The sequence below is a fragment of the Macrotis lagotis genome, chromosome X (genome assembly GCF_037893015.1).
Source record: "Macrotis lagotis isolate mMagLag1 chromosome X, bilby.v1.9.chrom.fasta, whole genome shotgun sequence".
Classification (NCBI taxonomy): Eukaryota; Metazoa; Chordata; class Mammalia; order Peramelemorphia; family Peramelidae; genus Macrotis; species Macrotis lagotis.
Genome location: NC_133666.1, coordinates 593,477,114 through 593,504,336, shown reverse-complemented (window position 1 = coordinate 593,504,336; position 27,223 = coordinate 593,477,114).

The following is a 27,223-nucleotide window of genomic DNA, read 5'->3' as shown; positions in this document are numbered from 1 at the left end:
TAGTGGTATGGGACTCATTCTACACACTAGGGAAATGGTATTTCTTGTCAGGAAGAGGAACATGAGGTTAGATTCAGATGTTTAACCATTCTGCTGTCCTCAGAGAAAGGACAAAAATACAGACAGGAATAATTTCTATAAGTTCCCTTAAATATTATTAGTTTGTGGGAAATGATTTTCCTATTTCCATTACACTTCCAATTCCAAACTAACTTCAGATCACTGTTTCTTTAATGTTGGAAGAAGGGGAACCTAAACTTTAAATCCAAGGTTTGATTTCTTTCCAACCAAATATTAGTTCTACAATCAAATATACAGCCAGTTGCAAAGAAATCATTTTATTCTAGTTAATATCAAACAGAAATCAGTAATAATATATACAAGAAAGTACAGGGTTAAGGCATACTCTCCTTGGGAATGAAATAACTCAACTCAAACAAGAGGGAATCCTAGATCTCACCCAAGGGAAACATTCCCAAATTCTGTAGTGTAGCAAGATTGAGATAAGAACATGATGTTGGTTTCTTCTCAGGAGCCAACTTCTTTTCCTTTAGCAACTTGAAGTGAAGTTGATATCTTCTATTTTCTCTATTGAAGTTGGAAGCCAGAAATACCCCAAATAGAAACTCCGGATGCCAAAGAGACTCATGACTCTCCAAGATAGTGGAAGAAATTCAAAACAAATCCAAAAGCTTGAAGAAATGGAAGACCTCTCTTCCTTCTTGCTCTCTTGCTAAGTCTGCTCCATCTCCTAAGGCAGGTATGAGTCATTGATTTCACCCCAAGAAGGAGAGAATTTCATACCAATGTGATTTGGAACTTGGATTACATTTGAATTACTATTAAGACCTTCTTCCTTCCCTACCTTCTCCAAAACTGGAGTTAGGGTCCAGAGAGTTGGAAATTGATTTTTCATGTTATTTTCCTTAACTTTCCCTTGTTTCTAGTTTATGATCTTGAGATGGAATTAGACACTTTCCCCAAGCAATGGGTACATTTAGTCAGAAGTACTCTGATGACAGCTAAACCTCTGGGAGGGTAAGCTATCCCCTATGCATGGAAATCCCTGCCTCCTCAACTCCACCTGGCTTCCCTCATTTTCTTCAAGTTCTGGGAAATTCCCATATTCTATGGGAAAACTTGATGAATACTCTTAATTTTAGTGCTAATTATCTCTAATTTTTTTGTATAATGATTTTTATAGCTTTTATGCCGAATTGCTTTCCTGCCATTTTCTCTCCTTTAGACTGTAAGTTCTTAGAAGGCAGGAATTGTCTTTTACCTTCCTTTTAAACCACTAACACTTAATATGTTGTTTGACACATGATAAATATAATAAATGATAGCAGCAACATGTTAAATATTTTTGGCTGACTCTATATTATCCTCATTTTAAATATGAACAAGTAAGGGACACAGATGATAAGTGACTGGAGGTGCAATGCTCTAACTACTCTGTCACCAAGCTGTCTCCTCAGAATGAAAAGCAAAGACACAATGAAAATTCATGAGCTAGATACAAATATTTTGATATTTTAAAATATTATTTTTCTTACACTTGAATAATTTTAGACCCGGTTAGTGAGGGCTCATTGAAATTACTTTACACTTCCCAAAACTTAAGTTTGGTGGTTAGGGAAAAAATCTAGGTACATGTAGAGTAAATAACCTTGGATGACTCTCAGGGATATTGCAACTTCCACCCACAATAATATGCACCAAAAATGGACAAATCTGGTATGTTGTTTCAAGTAAAGAGACATCTGATGGGAAATTTACTTATTGGACTTCCTTGGTGGATAGTTAACACAGTGGCACACTGTCTTTCTAAAGGCTTAGAGAAACTCGCATTCAACCATATAAATTGAGGGCTCTGGTTTGGAGTTGGTGAAATATGGGGTCACAAATGCCACATTTTTGTGTATGTATAGTATAGTCCTTATTTAAATATGTTATTTTATGGCAGAAACCATTTTCCTTTTCACCTTTATATTCCCACTACCTAATATAATACCTTATTCTTACTTTGTAGGCATTTAATAAATGTTTCTTGGATTGAAATGATTCAAAAGGAACTTTACAGCTTTAATTACCACTCTCCTGGAGGCTTGTCATACTGAGAATTTATTCAAGAGAAGGAAAGACGTGTGAAAATTTTCACCATAATTTCTTTCTTCTGAAAGCCATGTATTTGGCACTGTTTTTGCAAGTTTGCAGAATGGTAAGACACTTCTCAGGCTGTCAAGAACATATTGTCCTTTTGGTCTCTGTGGAAGGAAGGGAGAATAGCATACTGCTGAGTAAGAAGCATGTTTTAAGCATATCCGTGGTATTTTTGCTTCAAGTTCAGTGGTTTGAATGGGATGGTTGAAGTCTTTTTATAGAATTTTTCCTTGTAAAATGTGTTTTCTATCAAGTCAAATCATTATATCTTATAGTGAAATATTCCTCTTATTAATACTAAAGAGAAAAACTGAAGATCTATGCCTTGATTCTGGCTTGTATATGACCTTTCTCCTCATTAAATGATATTAACTTCACAAATGTATTACCCTTTGGTTAGGCATTAGCACTCACTTCCCAAAGGGCATTGGGGGACATGTCTGGTTGGGGAACCTGCCCTTTGGGCATTGTAAAAACTAGGGAGGAGGAGCAGCAATCAAACAGTCCCAATAAACACTGCCTCCAGGACCTAGTGTTGTGAGAGCTTGCTCAGTGGAGCTGACACAACAGGAAATGAGAAAAGTATAAAGGGAATTAAATAGACAGTCACTGCCCTCTGGGAGCCTATGTTCTAAAATGAGAAATTACTGAAATGGACCAAAAGGAAGAAATTTCAACACAGAAAGAAATCTGACTCATATAAGGAGAAGTAATACTTCAAGGACCAGTTTTATAATAGATTGCAATGTGTGGGGCCAGGGATGGATCGAAAGGAATAATGAATTCTGTTGGTTCTTGGGGTTTTTGTATGTCAGATGACTAACCAATCAATTAAGTCATGAAACAAATATTTACTAAGTTCTTACTAAGCATCAGGTACCATGCAAAACATTAGGGCTCTATTAAGAAAAGCAGTCCCTGCCCTCAAAGAGTTGACAACCTTAGTTGAGAGACAACATACAAACAACTATAAAGAAACTGAACATATCACCAGGAAAAAAACACATCATCTCTGGACTCCTGGGATTCTCTTTTTCCTCCAGTCTGGAATGTTCTCCCTTCTCAGCTCTGCCTACTTTCTTCCCTGTATTCCTTTACTTTCCATCTTAAATCACATCTTCTCAGAAAGCTTGGAAACAATCGTCACAGTCAGGAGTTCTGAGAAGGATCTCATTTCTAAAATAATATTATGACTCATTGCCCAATTGATAAATGGTTAAAGGATATGAATGGACAGTTTTCAAATGGAGAAATTGAAATTCTATATAATTATATGAAATAATGCTCCAAATCATTATTGGTTAGAGAAATGCAAATTGAAACAATAATGAATAACCCTCACATCTATCAGATTGTCCAGGATAAGGAAAAAGGCAAAATGATCATTGTTGGAGAGTTTGTAGAAGGATTGGGACATTGATGCACATTGATTTTGGAGTTGTGAACAGATCCTACCATTCTGGAAACTATGCCCAAAGAGCAATAAAAATGTTCATTTTCCTAAATCCAGCAATTCCAATTCTAAGCCTATATCCAGAAGATATAAAAAATGGAAAAAATCCCACATGTTCCAAAATATTCATAGTAGCTCTTTTTGTAGTGGCAAAGAATTGGAAAATGAAGGGAGGCTGATAAATTGGAAAATGGCTAAACAGGTCATGGTACATGAAAACTATGGAATATTATTGTTATATGAGAAACATGAAATGGGGGAAGCTAGGTGTTGTAGTGGTTAGAGCACTGACTCTGGAATAAGGAGGAACTGAATTCAAATCAGATCTCAGATACTTGATAATTACCTAGCTAAGTGACTTTAGCCAAGTCATTTAACCCCATTGCCTTTAAAAAACAAAGAAATAAACAAAACAGAAACATGGATTGACTTACAGGATCTGATGCTTATTGAAGGGAGCAGAACCGAGAGAATAATGTACACTTCACCCACAACATTATGAGATGAACAACTTTGATAGAAGCAGGTCCTCTCAGCAGTTCAGAGAGCTAGGACAACCATATTAGATGAGCCATGGACAGTATTATCCCAAACCAGAGGAAGAAAAACAAAAGAAAGCAAAACAAAAAAACAACGCTTCAGAATCTGATGAACATTTTATAATAATTAACTTTTATGTATCTCTTTCCCTTAATCCTAATTCCTCATACTAAAAATGACTAATCTGTAAACATGTTTATCAAAAATGTATATGTACAATGTTAATCTGATTGTTTGCCACTGAGAGGAGTAGGGTGGAAGTAAATTTGTTACCCAAAAATATACATGTACATATGGATTAAAAATGAATAAATAATTAAAAACTAAAAATCACATCTTCTACAGTATTTCTCAACCCTTCTTCATTCCAGTGCCTACTCTCTATCATTTCCTATTCATGATATATAGATAGATAGATAGATATACACAAAAATGTACATATATATATATGTATATCTATGCCTATATCTAACTATATAGAGATCTATAGATTTGTAGATAGAGATAAAGATACAGATAGATATATAGAGATATATAGAAATAGAAATATAGAGATAGGAATAGGTAGATGTAGATGTAAATGTAGAAATAGATATAGATATGAATACAGATAGATGATATACAGATAGAGATAGAGATAAAGATAGAGATAGAGATAGAGATAGAGATAGAGATAGAGATAGAGATAGAGATAAAGATAGAGATAGAGATAGAGATAGACATGGACATCTACATATACATATACATATACATGATATAGATATAGTTATAAATGATAAAGATAGAGATTAGATAGAGATAGAGATAGAGATAGAGATAGAGATAGAGATAGAGATAGAGATAGAGATAGATGTAGATGTAGATGTAGATGTAGATGTAGATATAATGATTTGTCTATCCCACATTGGATTGTAAGCTCCTTGAGGCCATGGACTGTCTTTTGTCTCTTTTTGAACCTGTCACCAGCACTTAGCATGGTGCTTAGCATATAGAAGGTGATTAATAAATGCTTATTGATTGATATGACATTTAAATGAGAGGGAACCTCTGAAGGAAGGCACTAGCACTGATGCAGGAGCAGGAAAGGTCCCTTATAAGGAAAGAATTTTGACTGAATATGAGAGGAAACCAGGGAAGCTAGGGGGCCTGTGTTAAGAGAAAGAAAGATTAAATACAAAGAACAGATCAGACACTCAAAACATACAGAGAAATAATACATGTAGTTTAATTTTGCTAAAGTATATCCCTTGTGATATTACTATTAGGAAGGAGTGTGAGTTGATATTTAAAATCTGGAGGAGCAATAATTCTTACAAAGGAATCGGTCTTTCTAAGACTCTTGGGTTGCCAGAGGCAGCATATGAAAAGCAAGTAAAACCCAGACTTCTTGGATGATCGTGAAATATATCTTTATCTTGTAGAACTGTAAAATTGCTCCTCTTTGAAGGAGAACAATATAGCAAGATGAAGTTCGTTGTGGCTTTATAGTACAGTTCTAGGGTGTTTTATTGGCCATATGGCTTTTCCTATGCCTCAACATCTGCATTTGCTTCTGTAGCTTTTGGATTATTCTTCATCACTTGGTAGGCTGCTTCAAGTTTGAGGCAAATGAAAAGGTAATGCTAACTTGGGGCACCAAGATCATTAATGGTTGTGTCTTTGGAAATAACATTGGAGACTTTTAAAAAAGATTTTTAGTATTCATATGTCAGAGTTGAAAAAAAAACCTATGCAATCAATGGTCATGACATGTTTAACCCTCCTTTCCCCTTATTTAATCACAGAATCAAAGAAGATCACAGATGTTATACATTCAAGAAGTCCATCCCAACATATTCAACAAGTATTTATCTGGTCTTATCTTGGAGATATTAAGTGAAGGGAAATATAATAACTCATTTTCTTGTTAACTCATTTTCTCCCATAATTCTTTTATACCTACTTCTGCCTTCAAAGGTTAAATACAAACCTTTCAATTTTTACTCCACAGAAGAGTATTTCACATCCTTGAAGACAGCTATTTTATAATCCATAGTTCCTTTTTTAGTATTAACCAGTCCCAGTTCTTTCTACTGATGTCTACATAGCACAATCTTGATGATTCTCACTATAAAGTTGGCTTCATTGAAATTTTTTTCTAATCTACTAAGTGTTTCCAAAATGTAGCACAAAGAAATGAGCATAATACACCAGATGAAATCTCATCAAGATATAGTAATTTGAGTCTATTATCTTTCTAGTCATGGAAAATTATTTTTAATGCAAAGATTTCATTAAATTTCATATTTGGGCTATGATGCAATTATCTATTGAACTTCCGGTCCAAACAAGCTGCTAATGAAGCACCATCCATGATTGACATCCATATAATCTAGTAGATTCATTGACAAACTTTTCCGTCTTGTCATCCTTTATTTTTTCTTTTCTCATCTCCAGAATCTCAAACATTAGAATTTCCTATCCCTCCTGGATTCATTTGACCTGTAGATTTTCACTTTTGTAATCTTACCTGAACTCTCTGAAATTTGATCCCCTTACTATTTCGGTCTCACCCAGTTTTTCAAGATCTTTACCTTGAGAAATCAGTCTCCCATTTTCAATGTTTCATCTGGAGTAGAATTTCCCCTCATTGATTCTTTTGGTTTTTGAAGGATGAAATTATCATTAAGAAAAATTTTTAAAAATTGTTTGCTTCAAGCAGAAAGAACTCACAACTCTTGTCCAGATAATTAAGATTCCCTGGTGCAACTAATACTATACCTACAATCAAGGCTTATGATTTATTTTTCAACTCCTCAACTACTTCTTCTTTCCAAGGCACCTTCCTGAGATTCTGGTATCATCTCTGTCCTTCCTCTGTTGAGGAAAATACGTGGAAAAATTACCTCTGCTTTCTGAAGATATAATGTTTTATTTAAAAAGGGGGGGGGGCAACTAGGTGGCTTAGTGGATAGAATACTGGCCCTAGAGTCAGGAGCACCTGAGTTCAAATTTGACCTCAGACAACAATCCTAGCTGTAGGCATGTCACTTAACCCCATGGCCTTGCAAAAAGCCCAAAAGAAAAAAAAAAACCACAAGAATCTAGCAAGAAAAAGTTAAAAACTTCAATGAAGGAAAATGATACAAAATGAAATAAGAAAAGTTAGCAGAACTTCTCTAAGTTGAAGAACAATAACAATAGCATTTATTTAATATCTTAAAGTTTAAAAACCTTTTTATGAAGACTATTCAATTTGATCTTCATAAAAACTCCTAGTTGGAGTTGTCCTGTAGTTAGGTGGTGCAGTAGACAGAAAAGTGGCCTTGAAGTAAGTAGGATGAGAGTTCAAATCCAGCCTAAGACACTTGACTCTTGTAGCTGTGTGACCTTGGGCAAATCACTGATTTGCCCTGATTGAGAGGAGCACTGGGCATGGAGTCAGGAGGACATGAGTTCAAATCCAGTCTCAGATACTTAATAATTATCTGGTTGTTTGACCTTGGGCAAGTCACTTAACCCCATTGCCTTGCAGAAACCAAAAACATACAAAGAAAAAAAAATTTGATCATTGTCATCATAGGTAACTACTTTTCTTTTCTTTCTTAATTTTAGAAAGGTTTTATTTATTTTGAGTTTTACAACTTCCCCCCAATCTTGCTTCCCTCACTCCACCCACCACAAAAGGCAGTTTGTTAGTCTTTACATCATTTCCATAGTATACATTGATCTAAGTTGAATGTGATGAGAGAGAAATCATATCCTTAAGGAAGAAACATATAGTATGTGATATAGCAGAATTAAATAATAACATTTTAAAAATTAAGGTAATAGTCTTTAGTCTTTGTTCAAACTCCACAATTCTTTCTCTGGATACAGATGGTATTCTCCATTGCAGATAGCCCAAAATTGTCTCTGATTGTGGCATTGAAGGAATGAGCAAGTCCATTAAGGTTGATCATCAATCCCATGATGCTTAGGGTGTACACTGTTCTTCTGGTTCTGCTCATCTCGCTCAGCATCAGTTCATGCAAGTATTTCTAGGCTTCCCTGAATTACCATCCCTCCTAGGTTTTCATAGAACAATAGTGTTCCATCACATACCACAGTTTGTTAAGCCATTCCTCAATTGATGGACATTTCCTCAGTTTCCATTTCTTTGCCACCACAAACAGAGCTGATATGAACTTTTTTGTACAGGTAATGTTTTCACCCCTTGTCATAAACTGTTCAGGGTACAGACCAATAGAGTTATTGCTAGATCAAAGGGTATACACATTTTTGTTGCCCTTTGGGTGTAATTCCAAATTGCTCTGCAGAAAGGCTGGATAAGTTCACAGTTCCACCAATAATGCATTAGTGTCACAGATTTCCCACTTCCCTTCCAACATTGATCATTGACCCTTCTGGTCATATTGGCCAGTCTGAGAGTTGTGAGCTGGCACCTCAGAGATGTTTTAATTTGGATTTTTCTAATAATTAGTGATTTAGAGTAATTTTTTTCATATGGCTATGGATTGCTTTGATTTTCTCATTTGTAAATTGACTTGGCATATCCTTTGACCATTTGTCAACTGGGGAATGGCTTGTCTTTTTAAAAAAAAAATCGAATCATTTCTCTGTGTATTTTAAAGTTGAGTCCTTTTTCAGAAACACTAGTCATAAAAATTGTTTCCATTGAGTGTTTTTGTCTTTGCAAGAGATTTTTAATTTAATGCAATCAAAATTATCTAGTTTATTTTTAATGATGTTCTCCATCTCTTCCTTGGTCATAAATTGCTTCCCTTTCCATAGATCTGACAGGTAAACTATTGCTTATTCTCCTAGTTTGCTTATAATATTGTTTTTTAATGTCTAGATCCTGTATTCATGTTGATCTTATCTTGGCATAGGGTGTGAGGTGTGGTCTAATCCAGGTTTCTTCCATACCAACTTCCAATGTTCCCAGCAGGTTTTATCAAAGAGAGAATTTTTAGCCCAATAGCTGGACTCTTTAGGTTTATCAAACAGCAGATTACTATAATCATTTCCTGATATTGCACCTAGTCTATTCCACTGGTCCATGACTCTATTTCGTAGCCAATTCCAGACAATTTTGAAGACTGATGCTTTATAATATAATTTAGATCTAGTAAGGTTAAGCCACCTTCTTTTGCACTTTTTTTCATTGAATCCCTGGAAATTCTTGAATTTTGTTTTCTCCATATGAATTTACTTACAATTTTTTCTAACTCAAAGTAATTTTTTGGAATTTTTATTGGTAGGACATTAAACAAGGAGTTTAGCTTTGGTAGTAGTGTCATTTTTATTATATTAGCTTGGCCTATCCATGAGCAGTTGCTATTTGCCCAGTTATTTAAATCTAATTTTATTTGTGTGAGAAGTGTTTTGTAAATGTTTTCAAAAAGCTTTTGAGTCTGCCTTGACAAGTGTACTACAAAGTGTTTCATTTTGTCTGGTTACTTTGAATGGGATTTCTCTTTCTAGCTCTTTCTGCTACATCTTGCTAATCATATGCAGAAATGTTGAGGATATATGAGAGTTTATTTTTTATCCTTTTACTTTGCTAAAGTTGCCAATTATTTCTCATAGTTTTGTAGATGAATTTTTGTGATTATCTGGGTATACTATTATGTCATCTGCAAAGAGTGAGAGTTTTGTCTCTTCCTTCCTTATGTTAATTCTTTCAATTTCTTTTTCTTCTCTTATTGCTGAAGCTAACATTTTTAATACAATATTGAATAGCACTGGTGACAATGGGCATCCTTGTTTCACCCCTGATCTTATTGGGAATGCCTCTAGCCCATTTCCATGGTATATGATGCTTGTTGATGATTTCATATGGATACTGCTTGAACAATCTGTTTATTTTTAATCTCTCTAGTGTTTTTAGTAGGAATGGGTGCTGTATTTTGTCTAAATATTTTTCAGCAGTTATTGATATAATCATATGATTTCTGATAGATTTCTTATTGATGTAATTATACTAACAATTTTCCTATTATTGAACCAACCCTGCATTCCTGGGATAAATCCTACTTAATCATAATGTATTATCCTTGTGATAACTAGTTGTAGTCATTCTGCTAAAATTTTATTTAAGATTTTTGCATCTATATTCATCAGGGAGATAGGTCTATAATTTTCTTTTTTCTGTTTTAAATCTTACTGGTTTAGGTATCACCATATTGGTGTCATAGAAACAGTTAGGCAGAGTTCTGTCTTCACCTATTTTTCCAAATGGTTTATATAGAATTGGAAGCAGTTGCCCTTTAAATGTTTGATAGAATTCAATTGTGAATCCATCTGGCGCTGGAAATTTTTTTCTTAGGGAGTTCAATAATGGCTTGTTAAATTTCCTTTTCTAAGATATGGTTATTTAGGTATTTAATTTCCTCTTCATTTAACCTGGCTAACTTGGATCCATTTCATTTAGATTATCAAATTTATTGGCATATAGTTGGGCAAAATAATTCCAAATTATTACTTAAATTTCCTCCTCATTCCTGGTGAGTTCACATTTTTCATTTACAATACTACCAATCTTATTTTCTTCCTTCTTTTTTTTAAATCAAATTGACCAGAAATTTATCAATTTTATTAGTTTTTTCATAAAAACCAGCTATTGGTTTTATTTATTAGTTCAATAGTTTTATGGTCTTTTCATCAGGAAAAAGTCTACTATTTCATGAAACGTCCATCTTTTGCCCTGGAAGAGAAGGTTCAGTTTTGCCAGATAATGGATTCTTGGCTGCATTCCAAGCTCCCTCGCTTTTCAGAATATTGCTTTCCAGGACCTTCAGCCCCTTAATGTTGATGCTGTTAATTCCTGTATAATCCCTACTATGCTTCCTTGGTATTTAAATTGTTTCTTTCTGCCTGTTTTCCTGATTTTCTCTTTTATCTGATAGGTCTGGGTTTTTGCTACAGTATTCCTTGGTGTTTTCAGTTTTGGATCCCTTTCCTGAGGGGATCAATGTATTTTTTCAAGAACTATCTTGCCCTCTGGTACAATGATGTCATGGCAGTTTTCCATCACTAAATGATGTAATATTGAGTCTAGTTTTTTTTTCCCCTTCAGTGCTTTCAGGAAGACCAGTAATATTTAGATTCTCTTTCCTCAATCTATTCTCAAAGTCAGTGGTGTTGCTGATGAGGTATTTAACATTTCCTTCTATTTTTTTTCAATTTTTTGGTTTTGTTTAACAATTTATTGTCTCATGAAGTCATTGGTTTACATAGACGCCATAGACTTCATTCTATTTTTTTAGAGAAGAAATTTCTTCATTTACCTTTTTGCAGTTCCTTTTCCAATTAGTCAATTATATTTTTGTAAGAGTTTTCCTTTGATATTTGAGGTTTTGAAAGAATTATTTTCTTTTTCCATTTGTCCATTTGTATTTTCCAAGGATTTTTGTTGTTGTTGTTGCAAGGTGTTAACCTTCTCTTGGGTCTCTTTTCCCAAATTTTCCAATTGATTTTTTTAGGTTTCTTTTTTGCAAGGCAAATGGGGTTAAGTGGCTTGTCCAAGGCCACACAGCTAGGTAATTATTAAGTGTCTGAGACCGGATTTGAACCCAGGTACTCCTGACTCCAAGGCCGGTGCTTTATCCACTACACCACCTAGCCACCCCCCCAATTTATTTTTAAACTCCTTCCTTATTACTTCAAGGAAATCTTTCTGTGCTAGAGACCAAATCATATTCTCCTCATGTGTTCTACATCTCTCTGAATTAGAATGTTTTCCTTCTAGGAATTTTTCTATGGTTCCCCCTTATGACTGGCCTTTCTTCATTTTCCTAAGATCTTGTGTTGGTGGAGGGGCTGGTTCACAAAGGTTTGGTATTGAGGTCCCTAGAGGCTTTAGTCACTTAGTGTAAAATCTCCAGCTGGCCAGTAGGGGGTGCTAGAAGATGGAACCTTCCAGCCCTTCCTGTAAATCCCAGACTGTCAGTCCCACAACCAAGCCTCCACTTTCTGGTTGTTTGTCAGAGAGAAGTGGTTCCCACAGTGCAAACCCTTGGGGCTGATCTTAGATTTAGTCTGGCTCTTGCCCCTCCCCCACTGGCTATCTATGCTCTTTACTGGCCACACACCCAATCCCCAAAGACAGACCTTGAGGTAAATGTACTTTTGCTAGCTTCTCTTTCTGGGTTTTGTCAATAGGACTTCCACTAAGAGTTTGTTTCATATTGTTTATGAGGGAAGAATTCTACTTAAATTCATTTACAATTAACCTTAACACAACACTGTCTTCTCCCCATCATCTTGGTCGAAAGTCTCATAGCTACTTTTCTTAATCTCCAGTTTTCCAGATGAAGAAACTGAGGCAGATAGCAATTGATTTGCTCAGGGACATACACATATCTAGTAAGTTTGTCTGAGATTGTATTTGAATTCAGAACTTCCACATTTCACATTTAGCATTCAAACCACTGGCATAGTAGATAGAGTACTGGCCTTGGAATCAGGAGGAAAAGAGTTTGGATCCAGTGTCAGCACTTGACAATTATTAGCTCTGTGATCCTGGGCAAGTCACTTAATCCTGATTGGCTCAAGTCCAGGACCATCTCGAGGCATTCTGATTCATATTTGTCCACTGGATCCAGGTGACACTGAAAGAGAATGTGAGGCTGGTGACTTAGTACAGCTCCCCTCACTCAAATTCAATTCATAGACTCACCATAGCATCACTTCACTGATGACATGGTCTTCTTTGAGAATGAAGGACAAAAAGCCATTATCTAAGTAGCAAAATCAGAGAGGAAAAAATGAAAAGTGAAATCATATTAAAAATTGTCAAAATGTGTATAAAAATAAGGGACTCCTAGTGAATTAAGACACAAGTAGGACTCGTGTATATATATATATATATATATATATATATATATATATATAGACGAATAATATTTAAATGTCTATTGCCCATGGTTGTATGAAACCAGTAAAAAAGTGACAATTCTACTTAAATTCATTTACAATTGCAATGCTATACCAAACAAACTATAAAATTACTTTATAGAACTAGGCAGAATTCATTAAAATAAAAACTAAATGTCTATAAACTCATGGCAAATAACAACAAAAATCTATACAAGAAAAACATTTGCAGATATTCTAAAGTGGCAATTATCAACTGCTTACAAATAAAAGAATATATCAATGTGACCAGATAAAATGAGTAAGGCAAAAAAAAAAGCAATCAAAAAGAACTCTAAATTTGTTAATTCTAAGAACCACAAACCTACAAGGAAATAACTCTTTATTTTTTAGAATTGTAAAGAAAATTGGAAAGTTGCTGTTTGTTTCCATAATGACTATTTATGACCCCATTTGAAGATTTTAAAAACCTTCAATGATTTGACATTTTCTTCTCCAGCCCATTTTACAGATGAGGAAACTGAAGTAACAGGATTAAATGAATTGCACAGGGTTGCACAGTTAGATAGTGTCTGAGGCCATATATGAACTTTCGAAAATGAGTCTTCCTGACTCAAGACCTGCCACTCTATTCACTATGCTATCTAGCTGGCCTGAAAATTAGAAAACTGCTTGGTAAAAAATAAAGTGACAAACTGTAACTATTTAATATACTAAAATAATCCAAGAAAGATAACCTACATGAGAAAAGTTAAAGCCTACTCATCAAAGATGACATCTTTAAAAAGGGGTAGGAGGAATAAAGAATAGAAGGCAGCATTTATCAGATTTATGAATTAGATTTTTTAACCAAATAGGGGCTATGGGTGATTATCAAAGGTAAGATAGATAGAAATTGAAATAAACTAACAATCAAATAAATAAATATTTAAATAGAAATAAAGAAATGAATATACAAATAAATAGAAAAATAAAGCTATAAAAAAGTTTTATCTGAACAAATTCAATACAGCTACAAAAAAGGGAAACCATTGAATTTAAAGGGAAGTTGAATCAAATATTTTTTACCATAGCCTGATATTTGACATATTTGAAAGGCTATACAAATATTAACGTTGAAGAGCCATCTCCCAGATTATGATCAGTTAATAAGTGGTTCATAGACATGAGTAGTTTTCTTTTTTTTTTTTTTAGATTATTCAAGGCAATGGGGTTAAGTGGCTTGCTCAAAGCCACATGGCTAGGTAATTATTAAGTGTCTGAGGTCAGATTTGAACCCAGGTACTCCTGACTACAAGGCCGATGCTCTATTCACTGCACCACCTAGCCATGCCCCCCCACCAAGAGTAGTTTTCTAAAGAGGAAATATGAATGATCAGTTCCCAGGAAAAAAATATACTCAAAATTGTTAACAATAAAATCAGATATTTAGCGCTAGAAGTGACTTTAGTAGACACCTAATCCAATCTCCTCAATTTCTTGATGAGGTTATAGAGAACTAGAGAAATTGAACGACTTTTTTCTCTTGTCACATAAATGGTAAATGACTGAATTTTGAAATCAAATTGACTAAGATGTGCTAATCCTTTTCGGTTTACTATGATGCCTTCTCAATAAAATTTAAAACTAATGCTGAGCTTTATCTCACATCCATCAAATTATGAAAGATGATAAAATTGGGAAAAAATCAATATTTGAGAACACTATGGGGAGAAAATTTTCCCTAATATACTACAAGTAGAGTTATGAATTTGTCTAACCATTCTCAGAAACAGTTCAGAATAATGTGAGAAAAGTCAATAAAATGTTAATAGTCTTCCAGAAAGACAACTTATACTGATATATTCTCTGGGATTGTCAATGATAGAATAGGACTCAGCAGTCCCCACATCAAGGTACTAGTCTTCCTTGAACACACCCTACATCCATTTCTAAGAAGGCAGTATTTAATTCTATCAAAAGTAAAGTAAAAGCAAAGCTTAGAGAGATGCAAGAGTCTTGGCTCAGTAAAAAGGCAGATGAAATTCAATTTTATGAAGACAGTAACAAACCAAAATGCTTTTATGTTACACTGAAAGCTACTTATGGGCCAAAGACATATGGTGCATCTCAGCTACTCAGTGCCGATGGATTGATGTGCGATAAGGACATGATCCTAGAGAGATGGCCTGTACACTTTCAGTATTCTTAATAGACCATCATCAATCAATCCATAAGTCACTGACCATTTACTTCAAGTAGAAGTCAATCAGTCCTTAGTTCAAGTTCCAACTGAAGAAATTGTTTGAATGACATTAGGCTCCTTTCAAGTGGCAAAGTACCTGGGGTTGATTCTATATCAGCTGAGACTTACAAAGTGGAGGTCCATTGCTCATCCAAAAATTGACTGAAATTTTCCAGATTATATGGGATGAAGAGGTTATCTGCCAAGAATTCAAAGATGTGTCCATTGTTCATCTCTATAAAGGTAAAGGGAATAAATTGTCCTGTGACATCACAGGGAAATTTCTCTTTTAGTCATTGCTCATTAGAGTCTTGCCAGAGTCCTTCTCAATAGGCTGATCCTTCACCTGGAAAATGGTCACCTCCCTAAGAGCCCGTGTGGCTTCAGAAAGGATCGAGGAACAGTTAATATGGTGTTTGCTGCCTGACAACTCCCAGAAAAATGCCAGGAACAGAACAGAGGTTTGTATACAACATTTGCAGATCTGACCAAGGCTGTTGATACCACCAGTTATGAGGATAATGGAAAATGATGTCAAAATTTGGTTGTCTGGAGAAGATTATAAATATTGTACTACAGTTCCATGATGGTATGCATGATGGTATACCAGGTTCTGGATAGTGAATGATGCTCTCAAGATTTCCCAGTCACCAATGGAGTGAAACAATGATGTGTCCTTGTTCCCATATCTTTTAGCATGATGTTTTCAAACATATTATCAAATGCCTTAACTAAGGATGAGCATGTCCTCAAGGTCATCTACCACAATGATAGCAAATTCTTCAACTTGAAAAGGCTATAAGCCAAGACCAAAGTGGAGGGAGTGTTTGTGAATGGTCTTCTGTCTGCAGATGATTGCACATTCAATGCAAGCTCTGAAGCTGAGATGCCACAAGTATGGCTTGATTGTACAGAACACCAAGAAAACACAGGTGATCCATCAGCTAGCACCACACTGTCCACATGTGGAACCATCGATTACAGCAAATGCAGAAGTTTTGAGTACTGTGGACAAGTTCACTTGCCTTGGCAGCATCCTTCCCAAGGAAGGATACTTTGATAATGAGGTTGACCCAAACATACTGAGCTAGCTCAGTATTTGGGATGCTCTGTGTGAGAAAAGAGATATTTGACCATGAAACTGAAGGTCCATAGAGTCATTGTGCTGACTTCATTGCTATCTGCCTGAAAATCTGGACAGTCTACCAGTGCCATGTCACGAAACTGACTCTCTTCCATTTAAATTGTCTGAGAAAGATTCTGAAAATCACCTGGCAGGGGAAGATACCAGACACTGAGGTTCTTTCTTGATCTAAACAATCTAGCATTCCAACATTACTACAGAGAGTATAACTATGATAGACTGGACACATTAGAATGCCAGACACATACTTGGCAGAAAAACTATTTTATGGAGAACTCACACAGGGCAAGTGCTTGTGATACTGAGACACCCTGGAGATCTCATTGAAGAGCTTTAGAATTGATTGCAGAGCTTTGGAGACACTGGCACAGGACTGCCCAGCATGGCATGCCATCCTCAGTGAAGGTGTTGTTCTCTATGAGGAAGGCAGAATTGAAGCAGCTCAGAGGAAAAGTGACATATGTAAGTTTAGAGTAAGACTGCCTCAGGTATTCACATGGACTATTTGTGCCTGACCTGTGGTAAAGCATTCTGAGTTCATATTGGTCTGATCAGTCACAGTTGGACACACTGTAGTTTGTCTCAAACATAGTGATGCTATTTTGGTCTTCTTTGATAACGTAGGACCAAATCAACAATGATAGGACACTTCTTACATATAGCAATGTATTCATAGAAATAATGTTCTTGATAGGAAAAATAAATAAAAAACTCAAAAGCTTGACATAAAGTGAATTTTCATATTTTAGTAAATAACTGAACAAATTGGGACATATGAATACAGTGGAATATTTATTGAGTGAAAATAAATATCAATAAGATTTGTTTGAAGTGATGTAGATGAAAGAAAACCTGGATAATAATTTACATAATCATAATAAATATGTAAATGAAAATTATAAAATGCAGCTGGACTTTAGGACAACCACCAATGACATGCCCCACACCAACCCTTATTTGCAGAGGTGTGAGGAATTGTGAAGATGGCATATTGTATACATTGTAAGATGAAGTAACTTAATTCATTTAAGCCTTGAATAACAAATGGGATTACACAACTACTGAGGTAAAAAAAGGAATCATTCTTTAAATAACAGATGTCTCTATTGTTATTATAAATATGATAATGAATTAACTTAGTACCCCTCACAAGGAGTAATCAGCTAACATGACTTTTTTCTTATTCTAATGACCCTTTCTGGGCCCTCCCTCAATTGACAACATCATTTCTTGTAAGAAAAATAGCTGTTTCCTCATCAAAGCAACTAATTATATCCTCTTTAGGAAGAATCAAGTTTTTATGGGGTGGAGCCAAGATGGAGACAAGAAGGGATCCTTTCTTACACGCTCTCTCATAAATCTTTGAAACTAAGGACTTTAACTAAATTTTCTAGAGACAGAACCCAAAGAGGGACCCAGTGAGGCAGTACTCCTACTCAAGGTAACCTGGAAAAGAGCAGAAAGACTCTGCTCCCCAGGGTTGGAGGGGTGGCCCGCTAGAGGAGAGGGGTGGCCCACCAGAGCGAAAGAACTTCAGCCTCCCGGAGGCAGCCCCAGGGTGCTGGGAGCCATGGCTCAGAGCAGTGGGGGAGTTTCCTGAGCTACGCCATGGGCACAAAATGGGGGAGTAGTGAGGGGACCTCTGCCAAAGTGAGCACATGAACTCCAGCCCTCAGGGCACACAGCAAGCAGCACAGCCACTGCTTTCCAGATCCAGGAAACAGAAGCAGGCGGAGCCAGTAAACAGGAGCCCCCAGGGCATGAGCCCATTGAGCTGAGGGAGAGGAGTGAAGAGAGACTGTACAGCTCTGTCCTCTGCCCCTGGAACAGGACTCTGGGGCTCTGAACACAGTCAAATCCTGATCACAGTCTAAGCCCCCCCATAGCACAGCAGGGCCCCCCTCCACCTCAGCCCCTTGGCAGAGAGGGCGCATACGGTCATTCACAGACCAGGAGGGAGGACAGAGCCCCACACACTGCGACCCTTGTAGGAGTGTCCCAAAAGCTCAGGAAGCATCCCCAAAACAGGCTTAGGCTGAGAAAATGAGCAAGCAGAGAAAAAAGGGGAATACCAATGAGAAATACATTATCTACGATCCCAAGAAGGATCAATATACTCAGTCTGAAGATGAGGAAACACAAGCTCCTACATCTAAAGACTCCAAGAAAAACAGAAATTGGGATCAGATTATGACAGAGCTCAAAAAAGACATTGAAAATCAAATGAGGGAGTTAGAAGAGAAACTGGGAAAAGAAATGAGAGAGATGCAAGAAAAACATGAAAATGAAGGCAGCAGCCTAGTCAAGGAAATCCAAAAAAATGCTGAAGAAAATAGCATGCTAAAAACCAGCTTAGGTCAAATGGATAAAACAGTTCAAAAAGTTATTGAGGAGAAGAATGCCAAGAAAACCAAAATTGGCCAGATGGAACAAGAGGTAAGAAAACTCTCTGAGGAAAACAAATCCTTCAGACAATGAATAGAACTCAGGGAGATTGATGAATTTATGAGAAATCAGGACTCATTACTTCAAAACCAAAAAAAATGAAAAATTAGAAGAAAATGTGAAATATCTCATTGAAAAAACAACTGATATGGAAAACAGATTTAGGAAAGATAATTTAAAAATTATTGGAATACCTGAAATTCATGATCAGGAAAAGAGCCTTGACATCATTTTCAAAGAATTACTACAGGAAAATTGCCCTGATATCCTAGAAGCAGAGGGCAAAATAGAAATGGAGAGAATCCACAGATCCCACTCCCTGACAAAGAGACCCAAACAAAACAACCCCCAGGACTATTATAGCCAAGTTCCAGAACTCCCAAATCTAAGAAAAAATATTACAAGCAGCCAGAAGAACATACTTCAAATACCGTGGAGCAGCAATCAGGATCACACAGGACTTAGCAGCAACTACATTAAAAGCTCATAGGGCTTGGAATATAATATACCAGAAGGCAAAAGAGCTTGGAATGCAACCGAGAATCAACTACCCAGCAAAAATGAATGTCCTCTTCCAGAGAAAAAGATGGACTTCTAATGAACCAGGAGAATTTCAAATGTTCCTGTTGGAATGGCCAGAGTTGAACAGAAGGTTTGATCTTCAAATATAGGACTCAGGTGAAGCATGGAGATTGAAGGATAGGGGGAAAATTTGAGGGACTTGATGATGAACTGCATGTATTCCTGCATAGAAAAATTACACTGATAATACTCATATGAACTTTCTCAGTTAATAAAGCAGGTAGAAGGAACTTTTATAGTTGAAGCACAGGAGAAAGCTGAATTTGAAGATGAAATATGGTGTAAAAATGGAGTCAATAGAAGAAAGGGAAATGTAATGGGAGAAAGAAAAAGGAGAGGGGGAATAGGCCAAGATATTTCATATAATCAGATTTTTCTTTATTACAATGAGCTATTGCAATGATATGGAAAGGGGGAAGACAAGGGGGAATGAGGGAATCTTTGCTCTCATCAGAGCTGTCTAGGAGTGGAAACAGCATATATACTCAATGGGCTATAGGCATCTGGAGTAAGAAGGAGAGAGGGGGGACAGGGGGAAGGCGTGGGGATGTGAGTGATGGAGGGAGAATGGTCAGATATAACATATTTTCCCTTTTAATTCTTGCAAGGGGCTGGGATTGGTAACTTGTCTGGGACCATAGGGCCAGGTGGATGCTGAGCCCAAGGGGTGGTAGGGGGACTCTGGTCCTCTTGGCCCCAGGACCAGGGATCTGTCTGCTACTCCACTCAGCTACCCTACAGCAGAGTCAGAGTGAAAAGAGAGAGGAAATATAGTACATGGTAGTGGAGAAATATGAAAGGAGGGAGTTGTGATCAGCAACGGTGGAAAAATATGGAAGTAACTTTTGCGATAGACTTATCATAAAAAGTGTGATCCACCCGTGACAGAGTTGTCGGTGTTGGAACAAAGACTGAAGCGCATTTATTATTATTATTATTATTATTATTATTATTATTATTATTATTATTATTATTATTTGGGGGTGTGCAGGGTAAATGGTATTGGGTGGCCTGCCTGGGGCCGCATAGCAGGGTGATCATTGGATCGTTGGCTGAATTTGGACCTGGGTGCTCCTGGCCCAAGGACCAATGCTCTGTCTGCCACCCAGTCACCCCTACTATTTTTAATATTTTATTTCATTTTGGGTCTTTTTTTCTTTTTTTTTTTTTTTTTTTTGGTTTTGGCAGGGCAGTGGGGTTGGGGTGGCTTGCATGTTACACAGCTGGGTGATTGTTGGGTGTATGGGGCCTGATATGGGCTCCGGTGCTCCTGGCTCCAGGGCTGATGCTCCATCCATTGCGCAACCTGGCCATACCTACAATTATTACTATTATTTTTTTAAATTTTAATTTTTTTCTCTCCCCTTCACTTTACTGATCAAGCGAGTCTATATTTTTTGGGGGGGAGGGGGTATTTTGTTTACTCTTAAACAAGAATATTTTATTAATGTATATAAACATCATTTGAAAATGAGAATAAATAAATATTAAAAAATAAAAAATAAAAAAGGAAGAGGAAAGTTTTGTAAATTTTAGAGTTCTATAAAACTGTAGGTGTTATTTTTATTTTTATCATTACTAAATTACGTCCCCATCGATTTTCCTAGTCAAGACTTATCTTACCCAGAGAATATGTCCATGACCCTTCCTCCAAAAAGATTCTTCTGTTTCATTTGTTCTGTTGACATGAATTACTAAAGTCATAGTTCTCAGATTTTTCAAGGGGAATATCCAACTGATGATCAAAAATGTATATTGGTGTTAATGATCTAAGATACATGGAAGGATTTGTAACAGAAAAAAAAACATTTTACTTAAAGAAAGTTAGTTTTAGTTTTGTTTTAGTTTTTTCTTTTCTTTTTTCTTTTTTCCCTGAGTGCTTCCCTTCAGAACAACACCAAGACAGGGGAGCACCTTTGTACTTTTGAGTAAGAATCAATAGATGTGGGTTTGAATTATGATTCTAACACTTACTGTTCATGAAGCTTTAGTATATCACTTAACTTCCCTTAGCCTCAGTTTCTCATTTGTATAATGAGAGTTGATCTAGATGACCTTTGAGATCCCTTCCTATTATTCAATCAATAAATATTGAGTATCTACTTTGTGCTGAGTTCAGTGCTAAAAGTTGAAGCAGCATAAGCCAGCACACACTAGATAGATAGATATAGATATAGATATAGATATAGAGATAGAGATAGAGACAGAGATAGAGATAGAGATAGAGATATATAGATATAGATATAGATATAGATATAGATATAGATATAGATATAGATATAGATATAGATAGATATAATGATATATTTATATATAGATATGTAGATAGATGATAGATAGATAGATAGATAGATAGATAGATAGATAGATAGATAGATAGATATCAGAGAAGACAGCAGGTAAATACTAGGAAGGAGAATACTTCAGACCTGAGGAACAATCAGAAAAAATGTTTGGAACTAAGAGATGAAATGTCTTGCTCTTGGAACACACAAAGAGACTTATGTCATTGAATCAAAGACTACATAAAAGGGTGTAAGTTATAAAAAGACTGGAAAGATATGAGAGAGAATACCAATGAGCACATTTTGTATTTAATCCTGGACATAGGGAGCCAGTAGAGTTTATTGATTAGACAGTGACATGGTAAAAGTCTGTCTTTGCAAAATCATTTTGGTGCCTAAATACAGAATGGATAGAAGTGGGAAGAGACTTAAGGCAGGTTATTGCAAAAGTTCATTCTTGTGGTGATAAGAGCTTCAATCAGTGATAAAAGTGTAAAAGGAGAGAAAGAAAAAACTTTAAAAGTTTTGGTAATGGTGAAACCAGCAGGTTTTAATAACAACTTGGATATTGATGGTAAGAAATAATGAAGACTCAAGGATGATGCCTAGACTGGGAATCTAAGGAACTAGCATGGTGATATTGTCCTCTACAATAAGAGAGAAGGTAGAAGGCCAGGAGGGTTTAGGGAGAAAATAATGAGTTCTGTTTCAAACATACTGAGTTGTGTGAAAGGCATTTGCAGATGCAAGGTTGGAGGTCAGTGGAGAATTTAGAGCAGTATAAATAGATTAAAGAAATGGCAACAAGGAAATGATAATTAAATCCCTGGGAAGCTGATGAGATCACCAAGTAAAGTAGCTTTGAGGGAGAAAAGCTCTGAATCTATGACTCTTTTGGTTTGGATATGTTCAGAATCTCTCCTGAACCACATCTCATGATGCTAGGATAGCCCTCTAAACTTCAAAGCTGTTGTTTGAAGTGTTCCTGGACTCAGAAAATTCAAGAAAAAAATGAAAGAGGCATACTTTCTTAAGTAGAGACAAGCCTTATTGCTGTGCCAGCCATCATTTTTTTATGTTCAGCATGTCCTTAGATACACTTTGAACACTATATACACTATCACCTTTTTATTCCACTCCAAATTCCCCTAAAAGCATTCAATCTCTATTCATTGAAAATAATAGATAATTATTAATTTGATTCATCTGCAAATAATGTAGAATTTAACAAAATTATTTTCAGTAACAGAAAGCACCCCAATTCTCATGATATGCAAAATATAGACAGTTAATTCTGTTGAATGCAAGGGCGATACATTCCAAGAAAGTAGAAATTAACATGCATATTGTGAAAGACAAATGTCCCTTTGTGCCTCTAAGCCCCTTGGGAGTTATCTCCTATCCTCATACCTCATATCTCATATCCTCATAACAATTCTTGTTAAATTTACTTCAACAATCTAAATCTTTAAAACTCTGAAATGGGGGCAGTTAGGTGGCTCAGTGGATAGAGCACCAGCCCTGGAGTTAGGAGTACCTGAGTTCAAATCCGGCTTCAGACACTTAATAATTACGTAGATGTGTGGCCTGAAAAACCTAAAAAAAAAAAAAAAACCTCTGAAATGGATTAGAAGGAAAGAATAAAAATCCAAGTTCCTATAGATGATCTCTACCCTGGTTAGATAATTTTGGAGTGTTGAATCCAGTTCATGACAAAACATTTTAAGAAAAGCAGCCCTTCTGTGGACATAGAAAGATGGTCAAGTGGAAATGGAATTCTAAACTATGTGCTGTGATGATCCAAAAATACTTAGGCAAATGTAAGATTCAGAGACTGTGGGAAGACAGCAACAAGGGACTGTGATTACTGTCTTCATGTATTTGAAGAATCCTAATAAGGAAGAAGGATTAAATGCATCCTGTGTAGTTGCAGAAAGTAAATCAATGGGTGGAAATTACATGGAGGTCAATCTTAACTTATTATTAGAAAGGGAATGGAACTGCTGCCTCTTAAGATAGGATAAAATCCACGAGAAAAATAAAAATAACAATGAGAGGATGACCATTTGTCTGAGATGATATATTAAAGATTAAAGATTCTTACAATGTGCAGAAAGTTTGACTTGAGGTCTTCTAGAATCTACACTTAGAATTTGGATTAATTTTTGACTCGTCTGGGTCCCCATCTAGTTTTTTAATAATGTCATCTTTATGTCATCGATGAACTAATTAACATTATCTCTACCTTACAGCAATGCCATCTAAAATCCTAGTAGATTCACTCTAGCAAACCACCAGAGTGTGGCGTGTTGACACCGGTGTTGTGTGGGAGAGAGAAGGTTATTCTGGTCACACCAATCTTATCTGACTCATCCACTTCTCTTTATAATTACTTTGAACCTGGAGTAGTTGAATTGCCATTTTATTCTGTGCTCTGGTATGCAGAGTGAATTCTCCCAAACAATTACATTTTGCTTTCATCCTTTTTCATCTTTCCAAATATGATGGCTAAAGAACCATCCTGAGTCATTCTGAGGATTTGATGGATCTCTTATAAAGTTAACATAGATCAATAACTGAGTATTCATCTCACTGGAAGGGAAATTAGATATGTAAGACATGCCTGTGAGTAAGATAGACAACTGCCCTCCAAAATAAGGACAATTGTAGTAATTGGAGCATATGTACAAAAAAAAAATTGAAATCTAATAATTCCCCCAAAAAAGCTACTTTCTTAAGCCATCTTCAATATTGACATATGTCTAATGCCAAAATGAAGAGGAAAAATAATTCACTTCTATGTAGCTCTTGACCAACATCTCATTTAATTTTCACATTTCTTCAGGGTATGTGCTGTGAATATTATTATTATTATTATTATTATTATTATTATTATTATTATTGTATTTACATATGAGCAAACTGAGGCCAAAAGATTGAGTGACTTATCCATAGTCACATTAACTCAGTGAGTTGCAGAGTTGTATCTAGTTGTTTCTAGTTCCTAGTTCCTCTAGTAGTCCAGTGGTTAAAATACCAATACCAGAGTCAAAAAAAAGCTTAATTCAAATCTAGTCTCAGATACTTAATGACTTTGAGACACCGGATAAAGTGCTTAGTCATTATCTGCCTCAGTTTCCTTAACTGAAAAATAGGGATTTTCATCTCACGGATTGAGCTAAGATTTGTAAAACACTTTTCACTTATAGGTGTTTAATAAATGCTTTTTTCTTCCCTTCCTACTCTAGGTTGCCTCAAAATACAATTACTTGTTCCAGAATAGCTTTATACTTACACATAGAAAACAATATTCATTTTTAAAAATTTCTTCATCATAGGCCTTCTCTATTTCTCTTCTAAGGAGCACATTTTCAGGAAGACTGATATTTTAAAAAAATTAAGACAAACTCAATGCAAATTAATACAGATTAAAGGTAGGGGAGAAAATAGTAGTACCTACAATGGTCTGCCTAGTAAGACCCAAGATCCAGCCTCCCTTCTCTTAAGGTAAATGACTGGGTGAACTACTATTACTACTACTACTACTACTACTACTACTACTACTACTACTACTACTACTACTACTACTACTACTTACCACTACCACTAAAACTGCTGCTGCTACTACTACTACTACTGCTGCTACTATTACTCTATGATGACTACTACTATGACTATGACTATAACTGCTACCACTTCTAGGTGACCACTGTTCTACAGAGATGGGAGATGGCTTCAGTGGCCCTCAACTGTTGGAAAGGGAGTTAGGTTCAGGTACACAAATCTGGAGAGGCAGAGGGGGGCAGCATGAGGCATCCAGTGCAATAATGGGAAGGATCCCAGAGAGGATAGTGGGAAGGAGAGTTCTGTTTGTTTGTTTGTTTTAGTTTTGTTTTGTCCATTTGTTTGTTTATTCTGTTTTGTGAAAGGCTGAACTACTCTGGAATGGAATAACTTCCTGATCTCTTCTTCAGGATCTCATAGCTTAAAAACATTTCAATATACGTTAGTATACTTACTATATATATATATATATATCTGTATATTTAGTAAATTCGTATTTCACATATTAGTTTATATTTAGTATATACTTTAGTATTCTGACAAACAGAAAGTTCTTTCTTATACCCAAACAAAATATTTTAAATAAAAAAGTAGTCAAACAGACAAAAGAAGACTTATAAGTCAATAGGTTCACCTAATACTTTCCATTGGAGGTCATCAAGAAAAGGGTGAATATCTTGGAAATGCTTTAGATGACATTCATGATTTGGTAAGAACCATACTAGATAATTTTTGGAATCCATCTAACTTTAAATATATGATTCCATGGTCTCAGGAATATCACTTCCATTTATATTTGTTCAAATATGTTAAGTTTTCTGTGTGTATGGAAGATAAATAATCACTTTACCCTTCATAAAATTCTTTGAAGTGCTTGAACAAAATACCCAGACATTTTCTTAGGTTTTTATTGCAGACATTTTGACTTCTGCTTTTTGATTACCTTTCCTTGCTTCTGGGAATTCCCAAGGACTTATTGTTCAACTACCATATGTTAAACAGTGATACATAAGCACTAAAGAAAAGAAATAAATGTATCTAATATGGGTATTCCTTTATATTTTGTCCTAAATTTTATATTATAATTAAACATTTTACTATTTTTCCTTAGTTGTTCTTATTTTCAGTTATCAAAAAAAGGATAATTGGGTAGAAAATATGATATTTTGAGAATCAGGATACATATCTGTTCAGACTACAAGAATATGTCTATATTTTCCCTAATAGCAGCTAACCTAAACTATATTCCTCTTTTTTCCTCCCAGTCACCCCTCAGGTAAATTAGGAATCATATTGCAAATTCTACATCATAAATTCACTCCACGTGTCAAACGTAGGATTCAGTATGAGATATTTTTGTTGTTTGTATTGTTTTGTTTGTTTTTATTTGCTCATTAGTCATATCCAATTCTTTGTGGTCCCATTCGGGGTTTTCTCAGCAAAGATACTGAAATTGTTTGTCATCTCCTTCTACAATTCATTTTATAAATTACTTTCCCAGGATCATACAGCTAGTAGATGTTAGGATCCTGATTTGAATTCAGGTTCACCTTCTCTAAGTCTAGCACTCTATCAAGTGTACCACCTAAGTTTCTTGAGCTTTGCTTACATTGAGTTCAACTATTATATATGTTCAAATGACATGGAAATATGGAATCTGAGATGTAGAGTTCATACAGCACAAATTGTAGCCAATGCAGGATTCTTTTTTTTTTCCATAAAACAACCCTTAAAAGTCTGTATTCAACTTTTTTTGGCCTGTTTAAGCAAAAAGATCACAGTGACAATGGAACATCAATACATCTTCAGAGTTGAAGAAACTATCCTCTCTCTTGTTAATACAGGAAAATTTCATGAATCAAATATGATGATGATAATGGTGGTGGTGGTAGTGGTGATGGTGTTGGTGGTGGTGGTGGTGATATTAATGATCATGATAAAAATAGTAATAACTAAAATGTATA